Source organism: Heptranchias perlo, chromosome 1 (genome assembly GCF_035084215.1).
Source record: "Heptranchias perlo isolate sHepPer1 chromosome 1, sHepPer1.hap1, whole genome shotgun sequence".
Taxonomy (NCBI): domain Eukaryota; kingdom Metazoa; phylum Chordata; class Chondrichthyes; order Hexanchiformes; family Hexanchidae; genus Heptranchias; species Heptranchias perlo.
The window spans coordinates 80,615,150-80,631,711 of record NC_090325.1 but is presented as its reverse complement, the minus strand read 5'-3'; positions in this window follow the sequence as shown (position 1 = coordinate 80,631,711).

The window sequence follows — 16,562 nt, the reverse complement described above, 5'->3', positions numbered from 1 at the left end:
CTAGAAAATCCATGTAAAAATCAGCAACTGTCATTTTTGGAAAGTATATTAATTTTGATCATTAATAAATCAAAAAGTACAAGCTTCAAATATCAAGAAACTATAGCGTTGCCAACTCTGGTTGGAGATATTCCTGGAGGTCTAACCACGTGATATCTGCAAATGTTATTACATTTACTTTTTAAAGGTTGGGTCCCCTGCCATTGAGTATCTTTGCTCGTGGTTTTGCGCCAGCAGCTGTTGTGCGGGAAGTGCTGAGAACCAGGAAGCCACCCGTGAGCAGGTGAAAAAAAGAAAGACTTGCATTTATAGAGCACCTTTCATGACCTCAGGATGTCCCAAAGTGCTTTACAACCAATGAAGTACTTTTGAAGTGTAGTAACTGTTGTAATGTAGGAAACGTGGCAGCCAGTCTGCGCACAGCGAAGTCCCACACACAGCAATGAATTAAATGACCAGATCATCTGTTTTTTTTTCAGTGATGTTGATTGAGGGATAAATATTGGCCAAGAGACCGGGGAGAAATCCCCTGCTCTTCTTCAAAATAGTGCCATAGGATCTTTTACATCCACCTGAGAGGGGCCTCGGTTTAACGTCTCATCTGACAGTGCAGCACTCCCTCAGTACTGCACTGAAGTGCCAGCCTAGATTTTGTGCTGAAGTCACTGGACTTGAATAAACAGATCTCTTTGACTCAGAGGCAAGAGTACTACTAACTGAGCCACGGCTGACACTAACCAAAGAAGGGAAACTGTAGATGGGCAGCGATTCACAAGGCAAAACTGGAGGTGGGAGGAGCTTTGAACCCATGAAATCTCAAGGCATCGGGTCAAACATGGGCAAGGGAACCTCCTGCTGATTACCATCTACCACCCTCCCTCAGCTGATGAATCAGTCCTCCTCCATGTTGAGCACCACTTGGAGGAAGCACTGAGGGTAGCAAGGGCACAGAATGTACTCTGGGTGGGGGACTTCAATGTCCATCGCCAAGAGTGGCTCAGTGGCACCACTACTGACTGAGCTGGCCAAGTCCTGAAAAACTTGGCTGCTAGACTGGGCCTGCAGCAGGTGATGAGAGAACCAACACGAGGGAAAAACCTACTTGACCTCGTCCTTACCAATCTACCTGTCGCAGATGCATTTGTCCATGACAGTATTGGCAGGAGTGATCTTGTGGAGACGAAGTCCCGTCTTCACACTGAGGACACAGTCCAATGTGTTGTGTGGCACTATCACCATGCTGAATGTGCTGAATGTGATAGATTCAGGACAGATCTAGCAGTTCAAAACTGGGCATCCACGAAGCACTGTAGGCCATCAGCAGCAGCAGAATTGTATTCCACCACAATCTGTAACCTCATGGCCTGGCATGTCCCTCACTCTACCATTACCAAGAAGCCAGGGGATCAACCCTGGTTCAATGAGGAGTGTAGAAGAGCATGCCAGGAGCAGCACCAGGCATTTGTAAAAATAAGGTGCCAACCTGGTGAAGCTACAACTCAGGACTACATGCATGCTAAACAGCGAAATAAACATGCTATAGACAGAGCCAAGCGATCTCACACCAACGGATCAGATCAAAGCTCTGCAGTCCTGCCACATCCAGTCGTGAATGGTGGTGGACAATTAAACAACTAATGGGAGGAGGAGACTCTGTGAACATCCCCATCCTCAATGATGGCAGAGTCCAGCATGTGAGTGCAAAAGACAAGGCTGAAGCGTTTGCAACCATCTTCAGCCAGAAGTGCCGAGTGGATGATCCATCTCAGCCTCCTCCCGAGATCTCCAACATCACAGAAGCCAGTCTTCAGCCAATTCGATTCACTCAATGTGATATCAAGAAATGGCTGAGTGCACTGGATACAGCAAAGGCTATGGCCCCGCTGTAGTGCTGAAGACTTATGCTCCAGAACTAGCCGCGCCTCTAGCCAAGTTGTTCCAGTACGGCTGCAACTTTGGCATCTACCTGACAATGTGGAAAGTTGCCCAGGTATATCCTATCCACAAAAAACGGGACAAATCCAATCCAGCCAAATACCGCCCATCAGTCTACTCTCAATCATCAGCAAAGTGATGGAAGGTGTCATCGACAGTGTTATCAAGCGGCACTTACTCACCAATAACCTGCTCACCGATGCTCAGTTTGGGTTCCACCAGGACCACTTGGCTCCAGACCTCGTAACAGCCTTGGTCCAAACATGGACAAAAGAGCTAAATTCCGGAGGTGACGTGAGAGTAACTGCCCTTGACTTCAAGGCAGCATTTGACCGAGTGTGGCACCAAGGAGCCCTAGTAAAATTGAAGTCAATGGGAATCAGGGGGAAAACTCGTCTGTGGCCTGGGTGATACCTAGCACAAAGGAAGATTGTAGTGGTTGTTGGAGGCCAATCATCTCAGCCCCAGGACATTGCTGCAGGAGTTCCTCAGGGCAGAGTCCTAGACCCAACCATCTTCAGCTGCTTCATCAATGGCCTGCCCTCCATCATAAGGTCAGCAGTGGGGATGTTCACTGATGATTGCACAGTGTTCAGCTCCATTTGCAACCCCTCAGATAATGAAGCAATCCATGCTCGCATGCAGCAAGTCCTGGACAACATCCAGGCTTGGGTTGATAAGTGGCAAGTAACATTTGCGCCAGTCAAGTGCCAGGCAATGACCATCTCCAACAAGAGAGAGTCCAACCACCTCCCCTTGACATTCAATGGCATTACTATCGCCGAATTCCCCACCATCAACATCCTGGGAGTCACCATTGCCCAGAACCTAAACTGGTCCAGCCACATAAATACTGTGGCTACAAAAGCAGGTCAGAGACTGGGTATTTTGTGGCGAGTGACTCACCTCCTGACTCCCCAAAGCCTTTCCACCATCTACAAGGCACAAGTCAGGAGTGTGATGGAATACTCTCCACTTGCCTGGATGAGTGCAGCTCCAACAACACTCAAGAAGCTCGACACCATCCAGGACAAAGCAGCCCGCTTGATTGGCACCCCACCTTAAACATTCACTCCCTCCATCACCAGCGAACCGTGGTTGCAGTGTGTACCATTTACAAGATGCACTGCAGCAACTCGCCAAGGCTTCTTCGACAGCACCTCCCAAACCCGTGACCTCTGCCACCTAGAAGGACAAGGGCAGCAGGCACGTGGGAACAACACCACCTGCACGTTCCCCTCCAAGTCACGCACCATCCTGACTTGAAAATATACCGCGTTCCTTCATCGTCACTGGGTGAAAATCCTGGAACTCCCTTCCTAACAGCACTGTGGGAGAACCTTCACCACACGGACTGCAATGGTTCAAGAAGGCGGCTCACCACCGCCTTCTCAAGGGCAATTAGGGATGGGTAATAAATGCTGGCCTTGCTAGCGACGCCCACATCCCACGAACGAATAAAAAAATCTTTGATTCCACCGGTAAATGAAATTGCAACGAAAACTAATGTAGTACTGGTAACACTCAGATAACTAACAGTAATACAATCACTCACTGATAGTCTATATGTAATTGGTAGTAATAGGTATGATGCCCTGATATTCAGGTGTAAGTCGTAGCAATTCTTTAACTGATTGATATTCATCCTGTAACTACAGCCCAAATCCCCCTGCATAGCACTAGGTGTGGTTGGGCTCCCCAGTCAATGCCACTTTTAACAGATCCCATCTCTCTCCCTATCTCCTTGGAATCTGGTTTGGACTCAGGTTCTGTAATATCCCACAGTTCAAAAGCCTACCTACTCCCTTCCCCCTTGGTTCTTCCAGTGAAAATCCTCAGCCCCTGTCCCCTTGTTTCCAATTCACCCGCCAATGGAAACAATCTTTCACTATTTACCCACAGTAAAATCTCCAAGTTTCACTCACCTCTTTTACTGGCTGCTTCTCTCTTCACAGGAGTGTAATAAGGCAAAAATTGGCACCGAGCCAAAGAAGGAGATAGTGGGACAGGTGACTAAAAAGCTTGGTCAAAGAGGTTGGTTTTAAGGAGGGTTTTAATGGTGGAGAGAGAGGTGGCGAGGTGAAGAGGTTTAGGGAGGAAATTCCAAAGCTTAGGGCCTAGATGTCTGAAGGCACAGCTGCCAATGGTGGGTGAAGGGAATTGGGGGTGAAAAAGAGTCCAGATTTGGGGGAACAAAGAGTTCTTGGAGGATTGCAAGGCTGGAGGTGGTTACAGAGATGGGGAGGGTGAGGCCATGGAAGGATTTGAACATGATGTGAAAAACAGTCAGCAAGATGGAGTTTGCAAGCACACAGGAGCTGCTGAGTGTTGTTTGAAATGTTATCAATCTAATTGTGGTTCATTTCTTTTTGAAGTTTTAGTTTTATTAAACCCTAAATAAGCCCAGTATAACAACACTATCAGCTATTGCTGAAGAAATTGCAAATGAGCTGACATTTTGGAGTGTGAAAACCATATCTATGGGGGCTAGAGTTGCAGGTCGAGCTGGAGCATTTTACCTTTGAGGTCTTAGCCTACTTTTTCAGCTCTTTTATGTCCCAGAAACAGGCACAACTGGGGCATAATGAAGCTTAAAAACTGATCACTTATGCCTGATTTGTGCCCATAATGCACAAATGATGTACATTTCCCATGGGTGAAATCAATGGTGCAGAAAGCTCCCACCAAGAAAAAGCAAGAGCTTTATTATCATATTAAAATTAAAGTAGGATGATGTATAGATGTCACCACTATTTCCTGGCTATCACACAAGATCTGCAATCATCAATGCACAACAGGTGTCTAGGAATACTAGGCAGCAGCTGAATGTGGAAGGCAATATTTAAAGGATCAGAGGAAGTGAAATACTGATTTGGAAGGATGCTTTGCCTATATGCTTGTGTGTATGTTTGTCCATTTAGTTGTGGAGAAGGCTTTGTGCCCATTGGTTCTGGCGTTGCTATATTTTGTTTTAAGTCTTTGAAATGTGGACAGTGGAAATTTCACTATTTTTACGTTTTTGGGAGGGAGGAGAGAAGCAATGGAGGGTTGCCAGGTAGTTTAGGTTGTACCTCAGGAGGATTGCCTACCTTCTGTTGCCACCCCACCTGAAAACAAAGGCAGAGTTACACTTACCTGGAGCTGTCGAAAGAACTTTGTGTGGGTTTGCTCTCATTCAACGTGGAGACCTGACATGAGTTGTGCTGCATGCTACAATCGGACCGGTAGCTAAGCTCCACTACAGGCCTAGCAATGCCAGTGGATATGAAGGCCAATCAGCTCCTACCTTGTATGCCACAGTCATGCTATACGGCTGTCCTATGGGAAGATGAGGGTACCCTGGAGTGCCAAAAAGGGTGACCCTTCTCGCCTACCTCAGGTAGCATAATATTCACTTTGCCATCCATGAAATAGGGGGTCCATCACTTGCCCTCAGACACTGTATCATGCATCCAGATTGGGTTTCCTTGCCCTCGATTTTTTTCCTGTAACATCTTTTCCTTGTATCCCTCTATAGCCTTGGTAAGGGTTGAAAAGGAGCTGAAATGCCTTGTGAAGCTTTTTAAAGACTGTAAGACCTTTAAGTGGCTACGCCCCTTTAAATGTCTCCTTCACCACTACTTTCTAGTGTTCCTATTAAGCTAGCTCCCTATGCCTGAGATTTTCTGATAATGCTCTTGTAATGAATTTGAGCTGCCATAGAGATCTTCTTGGATTAATTGTGTCAGTCACTCCTGTAAATATTTTTTATTTTATGGGTGTTGACGCACACTACCCCTATATCTACTTGTATGGTAGTGGGACTTCAGAGTGTAACAATGAAACTCCCTTGTGATCTGGAATGGATCTCCACATCTTGTGCAGGTGTACTCCTCCAATCTCTCCAAAGACGGACTGAGTTAACACTTGATGAAGCAAAGTTTGGTTTGAATTGTAAGCTGCTTTATTCTACAATAAGATGAAATGTACAGACTAATGGGTATGATCAATGCAGTACCTCTGGATCTAAGCCTAACTATTATATTCTTGCTTAGTTCAAACAGTACAACTTATATACACATGATGATACAAAATAAAGAATACGCAACGCTATCCCCACTCCAGTGAGTCATCTTACTTAATTTAAAACAGAATAATCTCTCTGCAGAACCTGTCTACCTGCAGACTCCTGTCTGTTCAACCTTGCAGCACTTCTCTGCTTGACTGCCTGTGCAGCTCAGTTTTCAAGAAAAATAGATTGTCTTCCTTGAAGTCTTCTTGGTTGCAGTTGGGAAGAGATCAAACTTCTTCCAAAACAATGGGTGCAAAGTGTTTATTTCTTACAAAAACAAGTCACTGCATTGTTTTTTGCTTGGTCTCTTGGGGGAAAACAACTTCCAATTAGCATATTAATCATCTTTTGTCTGGCTTTGGATTCACAAACCAGCATGGAGCAGTCATGAGAAACCAATCTCTTTAATTCCAAGTGTAAGGAATCTTACAACACCAGGTTATAGTCCAACAGTTTTATTTGAAAATCACAAGCTTTCGGAGGCTTTCTCCTTCGTCAGGTGAGTATGGGATTCCTTGTAAGTTACCGCATATATAGTCAGAGAACAATGCCTGGTGGTTACAGATAATCTTTCCAACTGCCCGTTATCAAGGCAATCAAAGGAATTGAATAGTGTTCAGACAGAGAGACATTAGATACAAGACTACTGAATATACAAACGGCCAGAACCAAAGACAGAGAGATAGAGAGAGAGAAACATCCGAAAGGAAGAGAAAGAGAGAGAATGACCAGTTGTATTAAAAACAGCTAACTTTTTTTTCTGCTGGTGGGGTTACGTGTAGCGTGACATGAACCCAAGATCCCAGTTGAGGCCGTCCTCATAGGTGCGGAACTTGGCTATCAATTTCTGCTCGATGATTTTGCGTTGTCATGTGTCTCGAAGGCCGCCTTGGAGAACGCTTACCCGAAGATCGGTGGCTGAATGTCCTTGACTGCTGAAGTGTTCCCCGACTGGGATGGAACCCAGTCCTATCTAGATCCTTTCTCGGAAAAAAATGGCCAAAGAATCCTGAAATGTGACAGTGCCCCTGAGACTTCCCGCCAGGAGTGTCCACTTGTAAAATTGGCCTTAATAACATCATTTAGAAAGGAATTGGATCAGTAGTTGCAAGCAAGAACATAAGAGTTACTGAGAACAAGCAGGGAAGTAGCATTAGAATACATAGCTTCAGTTGAAGAGTTAGCACAGGTACAATGAACTGAATGGCCACCTTTCTGTGCAGTAATTGCTATGATTCTATGAAATACCGTTTGAGAAATTAATAGAAAATCATCCGATCATTTATCTATACCTATCTGCTTGTAAAATTGAATAACAACTCTAAATGCTGCGCTGTACAATTAGTAGCTGATCTTAAGTTAACCTTATACGATGATCATATGGCACTTCTGAGATCAGATTGCCCCCCAGATTGGCTGTCTGACCTCATGCAGTGTATTGGGTCAGTTTATGCATTCTGAATCAGTGTGAAGAAGACATGGCTCATGGATTAGTTTTACATTGGGAATTAGTTCAGGTTCATACCAGTGTCATTTGGCAGCAGACGTGAAGCTCTGTGCTTTCTTACTGCGACTCCACCTTTTGTCCACCATCTCTTCTTCTGGCGTGGTATATCAAATCTGTTCCATTGTACCTACTGCTTGCTACTTGATTTATTCATAAAGGAAAAAACCAATGTCTGCGCATGTGGGCAAACAAAATGTATGCATAATAATATCTATTGTGGAGCAGGCCTGCCGGGCAGAGTGTCTATTGACACCACTGTGTCAGCCAATGAGTTGGAAGTGGGGCAGGACTTACGGCTGGAATCACGGCCTTCAGTCTATTTTACAGCAAACAAAGTCTATTTACTCAGCAAACAGAGTGGGGGCTAAATTGGGCCATGCAGCGTCCATTGTGTAGGCGCTACACGGCCTCCTAAGGACACAAAATGGCATCTGGAATCCGCGTACACACTTCTAGCGTGGCATGCACCGGACGCCATCTAGGTAAAGGCGTTTGCGCACGTGCAGATAACGAACAACGGCAGCATGTAAAGTGGGGAGAATATGCGGTAGATCAGTGTGCAACACTCATTTAAAGGGACAGATGCAATTTTTGGAACTCAACGCTCCAGCCAACACACTGTCTTAACCTCACACAGCTGAATAGGTCTTAAACAGCATGGAGGACCCCCCCCTCCAACGTTATTTAAATGGATCATTCAGGAGTTACAAGTTAGTTGCTGGATTATTGCTTCTAGCAGCTGATGCATTTGTACCTGTTTTTGAAGGTCTCCTATACTTGAATACTAGAACGAGGGGACATTGCCTAAAAATTAGAGCCAGAACTTGCAGGAGTGAAGTTACATATGAACATACGAATTAAGAGCAGGAGTAGGCCATTTGGCCGCTCAAGCCTGCTCTGCCATTTGATAAGATCATGGCTGATCTGATTGTGACCTCAACCCTACTTTCCTATCTACCTACTATAACCTTTGACTCCCTTGTTAATCAGGAATCTATCTAACTCAGCCTTAAAAATATTCAATGACTCTGCCTCCACCGCTCTCTGGGGAAGGGAGTTCCACAGACTCACGATCCTCAGAGAAAAATTTCTCCTCATCTCCATCTTAAATGGGAGACCCCTTATTTTTAAACTGTGGCCCCTAGTTCTAGTCTCTCCCACAAGGGAAAACATTCTTTCAGCATCTACCCCTTCAAGTCCCCTCAGGATCTTATATATTTCAATAAGATCGCCTCTCATTCTTCTAAACTCCAATGTATACAGGCCCAACTTGTCCAACCTTTCCTCATAAGATAACCCCCTCATCCCAGGAACCAGTCGAGTGAACCTTCTCTGAACCGCCTCCAGAGCAATTATGTCCTTTCTTAAATAAGGAGACCAAAACTGCACACAATATTCTAGATGTGGTCTCACCAATGCCCTGTACAACTGTAGCAAAACATCTTTACTTTTATATTCCATTCCCCTTGCAATAAATGACAACATTCCTTTGCCTTCCTAATCACTTGTTAGGAAATGCTTCTATACGCAAAGGGTGGTAGAAGTTTGTAACGCTCTTCTGCAAATGACAGTTGATGCTAGCTGAATTATTAATTTTAAATCTGAGATTGATAGATTTTTGTTAACCAAAGGTGCTAAGGGATATGGGGCTAAGGTGGGTATATGGAGTTAGGTCACAGATCAACCAAGATCTCGTTGAATGGCAGAAGAGGCTCGAGGGGCTAAATGACCTACTCCTGTTCCTATCTTCCTATAATAAAGTTTCAATACTCTACAGGGAGTGAGCTGGCTAGCTGACAGGCAACAGCAAGGGCACTGGCAGAGTGGGACAGGAATGCAGTCATCCTGGGAGAGGACAGCAGGTTCATGTACCATGGAGCCACTGCCACTTGCTGCCTCCTGTTATGTGCCACCTCCTCCTGCCAGAAAGTGAGACGTGTGTCGGTGAGTGTCCTGCAAGATGTTTGGGTAATGTGGCTTTAATGGTTGAATAGCTGCCAGTGTGTGTGACCTGTGAGCTGTGGGTGTGCGGTTTGCAGCAGTGGTAATGTGTGAGGGTGACAGGAAGCATCTGATTTGAAGAGTTGAGTACTGATTGAAAGAGTTTGTTGGTAGGTGGGTGATGGGGGGTGTAGTGCGTGGAGCAGTGGATGCGGCTAGTGGTGCAATTGGTAGGAGATGCCACTTGACAATTGACCTCACTCACCTTGACCACTCGTGTCAAAGAATTGAACTTCTTCCTGCACTGCATCCATGCTCGTGGTGCTATGTGCCTGGCATTGACTTCATCCCCTACTGCCTCCCACTGCCTCTGGAGTATATGTCTGGAGGGCTCTTGCCCCCCCCCACCACCCCCTGCGGATACAGGATGTTCCTCCTTCTGTACCGGACCTGCGAGAGAGCATGCACCAAGGCCTCAGAGAACCTTGGTGCATGCTCTCTCGCAGGTCCGGTACAAACTCAGATCGGCAGATTGGTGGGGTCAGGCGCAGATTGGAAGATGTGGGATTTAGTTGTGCACAACCTTTATTCAATGTTTTAAAATAACTCAACAGTTTGTAAACATAGGGACGGGACCTGCATCTGTGTTTTATGTGTGTGATGTCTGATCTCCGTTCAGACTCCGTGCGGACCCGTATTTTATATTTTGCAATAAGAGGTGCAGGCTGCCTTTAAGTGGTGCTCGCCAATCGCGATATCGAGGCCCCCTGCTGGTGAGCTGCCACTCAACAGCACAGGTCGGCCTGGCTGGACTCAGCAATCAGGTAAATCACCAGACAGCACGAATGTTACGGTGCACCCGGTTTCGGGGGTTATCCAATATAACCCCCAGTTTGTTTAAACAGCGCACTATAGCAAATAATCTACAGAGTCTATTTAAAAATAGTCTCTACCAACTACAGCAAACAGAACTTGTGACTGAAACTACAGCAACATCTCCCGATAAAAACAGGGTAATTTTTCTGACAAAATGCAGTGTGTGGCAGATAGATACATAATACAAATTTATTATTTTTCCAGCAAAATGCAGTGAGTGGAGGATAGTTACACAATACAAATTATATGTGTAAAATTAATCCTCGTCACTTACAGCAGTGCTAACTCCAGGCGTGATTGACTGGAAAATTACCCGATCATCTTCATTCTGGCCGGGAATAGTGGTATCACTATATGCAGCTCCTGTTGAGAGCATACAGTAACTGCGTCAGTTCAATCTACCTGCTTAGATTCTAGAATACTGTGCCTGAATAGCACCTCTGGGTCTAAGTATAACTATAGGATTAGTCAAAATGTTCAGATTCCTCCATGCTGAATTGTAACTTGGCTGCAGAAAATTTGCTTGAATGTGAGAAAAACACAGTGATATAAGGTTATAGGAACAGTAAGAAACATTAGGAGATTCCATCAACATGCTGGAGTGTTGAACTGCATAGTAACAGTCCACTGCATGGATGGAATGATATTCATCTCTGCAGGCTTTCAGAATTACTGACCTAAAAAGTAGTCACTGAATAAATTATGCAACAAATTCATCTTTTAGATAAATGTACCAGTACCAGTGATTTAAGTACTTATTCAATATACAAATCAAAACCTCTTGTACAGGATTCTAGACTACCCATTGCCTTAACTTTTAGTTAGAGCTGATGAATAATGGATGTTTTCGTGCATTATTTCCTTGCACTGCTAAGATGTACCCAAGATGTCAGACAGCTAATGATTAACTTAGAGGATGGGCATTCCTTCTTTTTACATAGGATCGTAGCATTTTACAGCACAGAAGGAGGCCATTTGGTCTATTGTGCCTTTGCCAATTCTCTGAAAGAGCTATCCACTTATTCCAATTCCCCAGCCCTTTCCTCAAACCCTTTAAAATTTTTCTTTTTCAAATTCTTATTCATTTCCCTTTTAAAAGCTATTGTAGATTCTGTTCCCACCTGCTCCTGTTCTGACAGGGCATTCCATTCCCTAACACACCTCTGCATAAAAGACACCTCCTAACTTCTCACTTTTGTTCTTTTGGTGATGATCTTAAATTTATGTCCTTAGGTTACTGATTCACTGTCCAGTGGAAATAACTTTTTCTGATTTACTTTCAAAAACCCTCATAATTGTGATCTTCAATCAGATCTCCTCTGTACTTCTTCCTTCTAATGAAAAGACCCTCAGTTTCTCCAGTCTCTTCTCATAACTAAAGCCTCTCATTCCTGGTATCACTTTCATGATTCTCTTCTGCACTCTCTCCATAGCCTTGACATCTTCCTAAAATGAAGTGCCCAAAATTATACAAATATTATAACTGCAGGCTAACCAATGATTTGTATATATTTAGCATTACCTCTTTGCCTTTGTACTCCAAACCCCTGTTTATAAAATCTATGATATGCTTTATTAATTTGTCCTCCCATTTATATAGATTTGAGTATCTGAACCCACAAGTCTCTCTGGTCCAGTGCTCCTTTTAAAATGTTACCATTTAGTGTATATATAAGAACATAAGAACATAAGAAATAGGAGCAGGAGTAGGCCAATCGGCCCCTCGAGCCTGCTCCGCCATTCAATAAGATCATGGCTGATCTGATCCTAACCTCAAATCTAAATTCATGTCCAATTTCCTGCCCGCTCCCCGTAACCCCTAATTCCCTTTACTTCTAGGAAACTGTCGATTTCTGTTTTAAATTTATTTAATGATGTAGCTTCCACAGCTTCCTGGGGCAGCAAATTCCACAGACCTACCACCCTCTGAGTGAAGAAGTTTCTCCTTATCTCAGTTTTGAAAGAGCAGCCCCTTATTCTAAGATTATGCCCCCTAGTTCCAGTTTCACCCATCCTTGGGAACATCCTTACCGCATCCACCCGATCAAGCCCCTTCACAATCTTATATGTTTCAATAAGATCGCCTCTCATTCTTCTGAACTCCAATGAGTAGAGTCGCAATCTACTCAACCTCTCCTCATATGTCCACCCCCTCATCCCCGGGATTAACCGAGTGAACCTTCTTTGTACTGCCTCGAGAGCAAGTATGTCTTTTCTTAAGTATGGAGACCAAAACTGTATGCAGTATTCCAGGTGCGGTCTCACCAATACCTTGTGGACCCCCTCAGATGTACATCCCAAGATGTATCACCTCACATTTCTCTGCATTAAATTTCATCTGATATCTATTTGCCCCATTTAGTAACCTGTCCGTGTCTTCCTGAAGTTGTTTACAGTTATCGTCACAGTTAACCATACTCCATATTTTTGTATCATCTGTGAATTTTGATATTGTGTTCCCTAAACTCAAGTCCAGAGTGTGCATGCTCATGTGTGTTTATATACCTCCAGACCAAAAAAAATCCATTATCCACCATTTTCTTTGTCCTTTAGCCAACTTGCTGTCCACGTTGCCACATTCTTTTAATACCATGTACCTTTATTTTATTAACAAGCTTCATATACGGCACCTTATCAAACGTCTTTTGAAAATCCACATAACTTGATTGAGTTCTTTGATAAAGTGATGGAGAGGGTTGATGGGGGTAGTGCAATTGATATTTTGTATGTGGACTTTCAAAGGCATTTGATAAAGTACCACATAATAGACTTGTTAGAAAAATTAAAGCCCATGGGATTAAAGGGACAGTGGCAGCGTGGGTACAAAATTGGCTAAGGGACAGAAAGCAGAGAGTAGTGGTGAACGATTGTTTTTAAGACTGGAGGGAAGTATACAGTGGTGTTCCCCGGGGGTCAGTATTAGGACCACTGCTCTTTTTGATATATATTAATGACCTGGACTTGGCTATAGAGGGTATAATTTCAAAGTTTACAGATGTCATGAAACTCAGAAATGTAGTAAACAATGTGGAGGATAGTGACAGACTTCAGAAAGACATAGACAAACTGGTGAAATGGGCAGACACATGGCAGATGAAATTTAACACAGGGAAGTGTGAAGTGATACATTTTGGTAGGAAGAATGAGGAGAGGCAATATAAACTAAATGGTACAATTTTAAAGAGGGTGCAGGAAAAGAGAAACCTGGGGGTGTATGCACACAAATCTTTGAAGGTGGCAGGACAAGTTGAGAAGGCTGTTAAAAAAGCATATTGGGTCCTGGGCTTTATTAATAGAGGCATGGGGTTCGATGTTACCAGGGCTGTGGGGGGGGCTATTGGGCGCGTGGGTAACGCGCCCGGTGAAATTAGTCTGCCCCCTGCGTGATCGCAGCCTAATTGGATCCACTTACCTGGTCTTCCGGGTTCCCCACTGCTGATCTGCGCGTCGGGCGGGCTGCGCATGCGCAGTAAGATCTGTCAGCTGGAGGAGCTCTATTTAAAGGGGCAGTCCTCCACTGACAGATGCTGCAACAAATAGAAAAAATTACAGCATGGAGCAGCCCAGGGGGAAGGCTGCTCCCAGTTTAATGATGCCTCACTCCAGGTATCATTAGATGGGGTGAGGAGGAGGGGGAGGACAGAGATCTTCCCCCCGGCGGGCGGGAGGAAGCGGCCAGCCTCTGCCACCAGGAAGGCCTGGCTCGAGGTGGCAGAGGAGGTCACCTGAACCACCAACATATCGCTCACCTGCATACAATGCAGGAGGCGCTCCAATGACCTCAGTAGGTCAGCCAAAGTGAGTACACTTACTCTTTCCCCTACACTCCATCTGCTACATCACAAGCCCAACCCCAAATCTCCTTCTGCACTGCCAACGCTACGCTGTCACATCACTCCTCACATCCACTCAAAGCTCATCCTCATCTTACCTGCACTTACTCACCTCGCCAGTACTCATCCCGCCACTACCACTCAACCCAATCCTCATACAATCTCATGGCTCTATCTCATACTCACCCTCTCGTGCATCTTTTTCACAGTCAGCCTCACTCAACCTGCCACTACCTGTGCTGCAGCCACAGGGCATGCATCACATATGTGCAGTAGGCAGCGTAAGGCAAACATGTCATGGGCATGAAGGGGATGCACAAAGGTGTTTGAGGGTTTGTCATGGTTTTTACTTATATTTAATTTCTGATCAACTCACATTACATATTATATTGTCACCACTACTGCCACGTCTTTGCGAATCCTGTCTGGTTTGTGCAATTATGCCCTTTCCTGAGGATCACAATGAAGACCCACAACTGATGCCACCCATTGTGTCACTGCAGAGTGGGTGTCGGTGTATTTGCAGGGCGCTTTTGTGCAGACGACCGAGAGACGTCGGCGATGTCCCCGGTGGCACCCTGGAAGGATGCGGAGGAGAAGTTGTTGAGGGCAGTGGTGACTTTGACAGCGACAGGTAAGAAGATGGTGTTCGGGCTAGCCGGGAGCAGCTCGTCATGAAGGAGGCTGCAGATGTCCACGACTACATGTCGAGTGACTCTGAGCCTCCGTGTGCACTGCTGCTCAGAGAGGTCCAGGAGGCTGAGCCTCGGTCTGTGGACCCTGTGGCGAGGGTAGTGCCCTCTGCAACGCATCTCTCTCTGCGGTAGCCCTCCCTCCTGCTGTGCAGGTGGATGTGTCACAGCACTGTGTTGTGGAGCTCCACGTGTCAGAGGTGGACGGCGTGGCCGGCGAGGCTGATGAGGCTGGTGATGCTGTTCGCCCTCCGAGGAGGTCATGACTGCAGCTACGGCGGCCCCCATCTGGAAGATGTACATCTGAGGGGGTCCACAAGGTAGGTACATGTTTCTGGACCCCGGGGTATGTGTGCAAGTTGGTGAATTTTCTTGTCAGGAGGAGGGTGGTGGAGGCCAAACTTTGTCCCAAGTGACAGAGTGGCCTCCTGCAATGAGTGAGGGTCTCCCCCCCACCACCTGTCAAATGGACCTTTGCAGCTGCCACAGGCTGATAACTGCAACACGTCCATTTCAACTGGGAGTGTTTCCCCCAGTATGGGAAACAGACCCAGTTGTCTATAAAATCCCACCCCTCCTCACATAATCCCTAATCAGGTCAGTTAATGACCTGAAATAGCACAATAAATACTTTCAAGTGGCATAGCGCTGGTTTTAATTGCCTGCGGGATTCCCACTTGCGGGGGCTGAGTGCGCACGCCGGCGCGTCTGTGGGGAACCCGGAAGTGGGTGGGTTGGAGCCGGGCTCCGTACCCGCTCCGGGATTCCCCGACTTTCGGAGCCCCCCTGCCAGGAACGCACTTGTGTATAAAACAAGGAAGTTATGCTAAACCTTTATAAAACACTGGTTAGTCCGCAGCTGGAGTATTGTGTTCAATTCTGGGCACCACATTTTAGGAAAGATGTCAAGGCCTTAGAAAGGGTGCAGAAAGTTTTACTAGAATGGTACCAGGGATGAGGGACTTCAGTTATGTAGAGAGACTGGAGAAGCTGAGGTTGTTCTCCTTAGAACAGAGAAGGTTAAGAGGAGATTTGATAGAGGTGTTCAAAATCATGAATGGTTTTGATAGAGTAAATAGGGAGAAACTGTTTCCAGTGGCAGAAGGGTCGGTAACCAGAGGACACAGATTTAAGGTGATCGGCAAAAGAGCCAGAGGTGACATGAGGAAACATTTTTTTACACCGTGAGTTGTAAAGATCTGGAATGCACTGCCTGAAAGGGTGGTGGAAGCAGATTCAACAGTAACTTTCAAAAGGGAATTGGATAAATACTTGAAGGGAAAAAAATTACAGGGCTATGGGGAAAGAGCGGGACTAATTGGATAGCTCTTTCAAAGAGCCGGCGCAGGCACGATGGGCTGAATGTCCTCCTCCTGTGCTGTACTTACTGTGATGCTATGATAAAACATTCACTGCTTATCCTTTGTCAATACAATCCAATATTTCCTCTAAGAACTCTATTAAATTTCTCAGACACCTCTTGCCAGTTAAAATGCAATCGGGATCCTTTTGATAGGACCCCAATTTGCATAAATTTACGAGACTCCTGTTTGCTTCCGGCGGGCGCCTCAGCCACCTAAATGCAGTGAGCAGTTAAAATGGAGGCCAACGCGATTACAGTGGGAACGGGGCGGTAAGCAAAAACACAATTTTAAAGGTCCCCTCCTCATTCCTGCCAGGCAAGATGGGTTCAAATCGATCCCTTGGCTTTTTTTCTTTGACTGTTC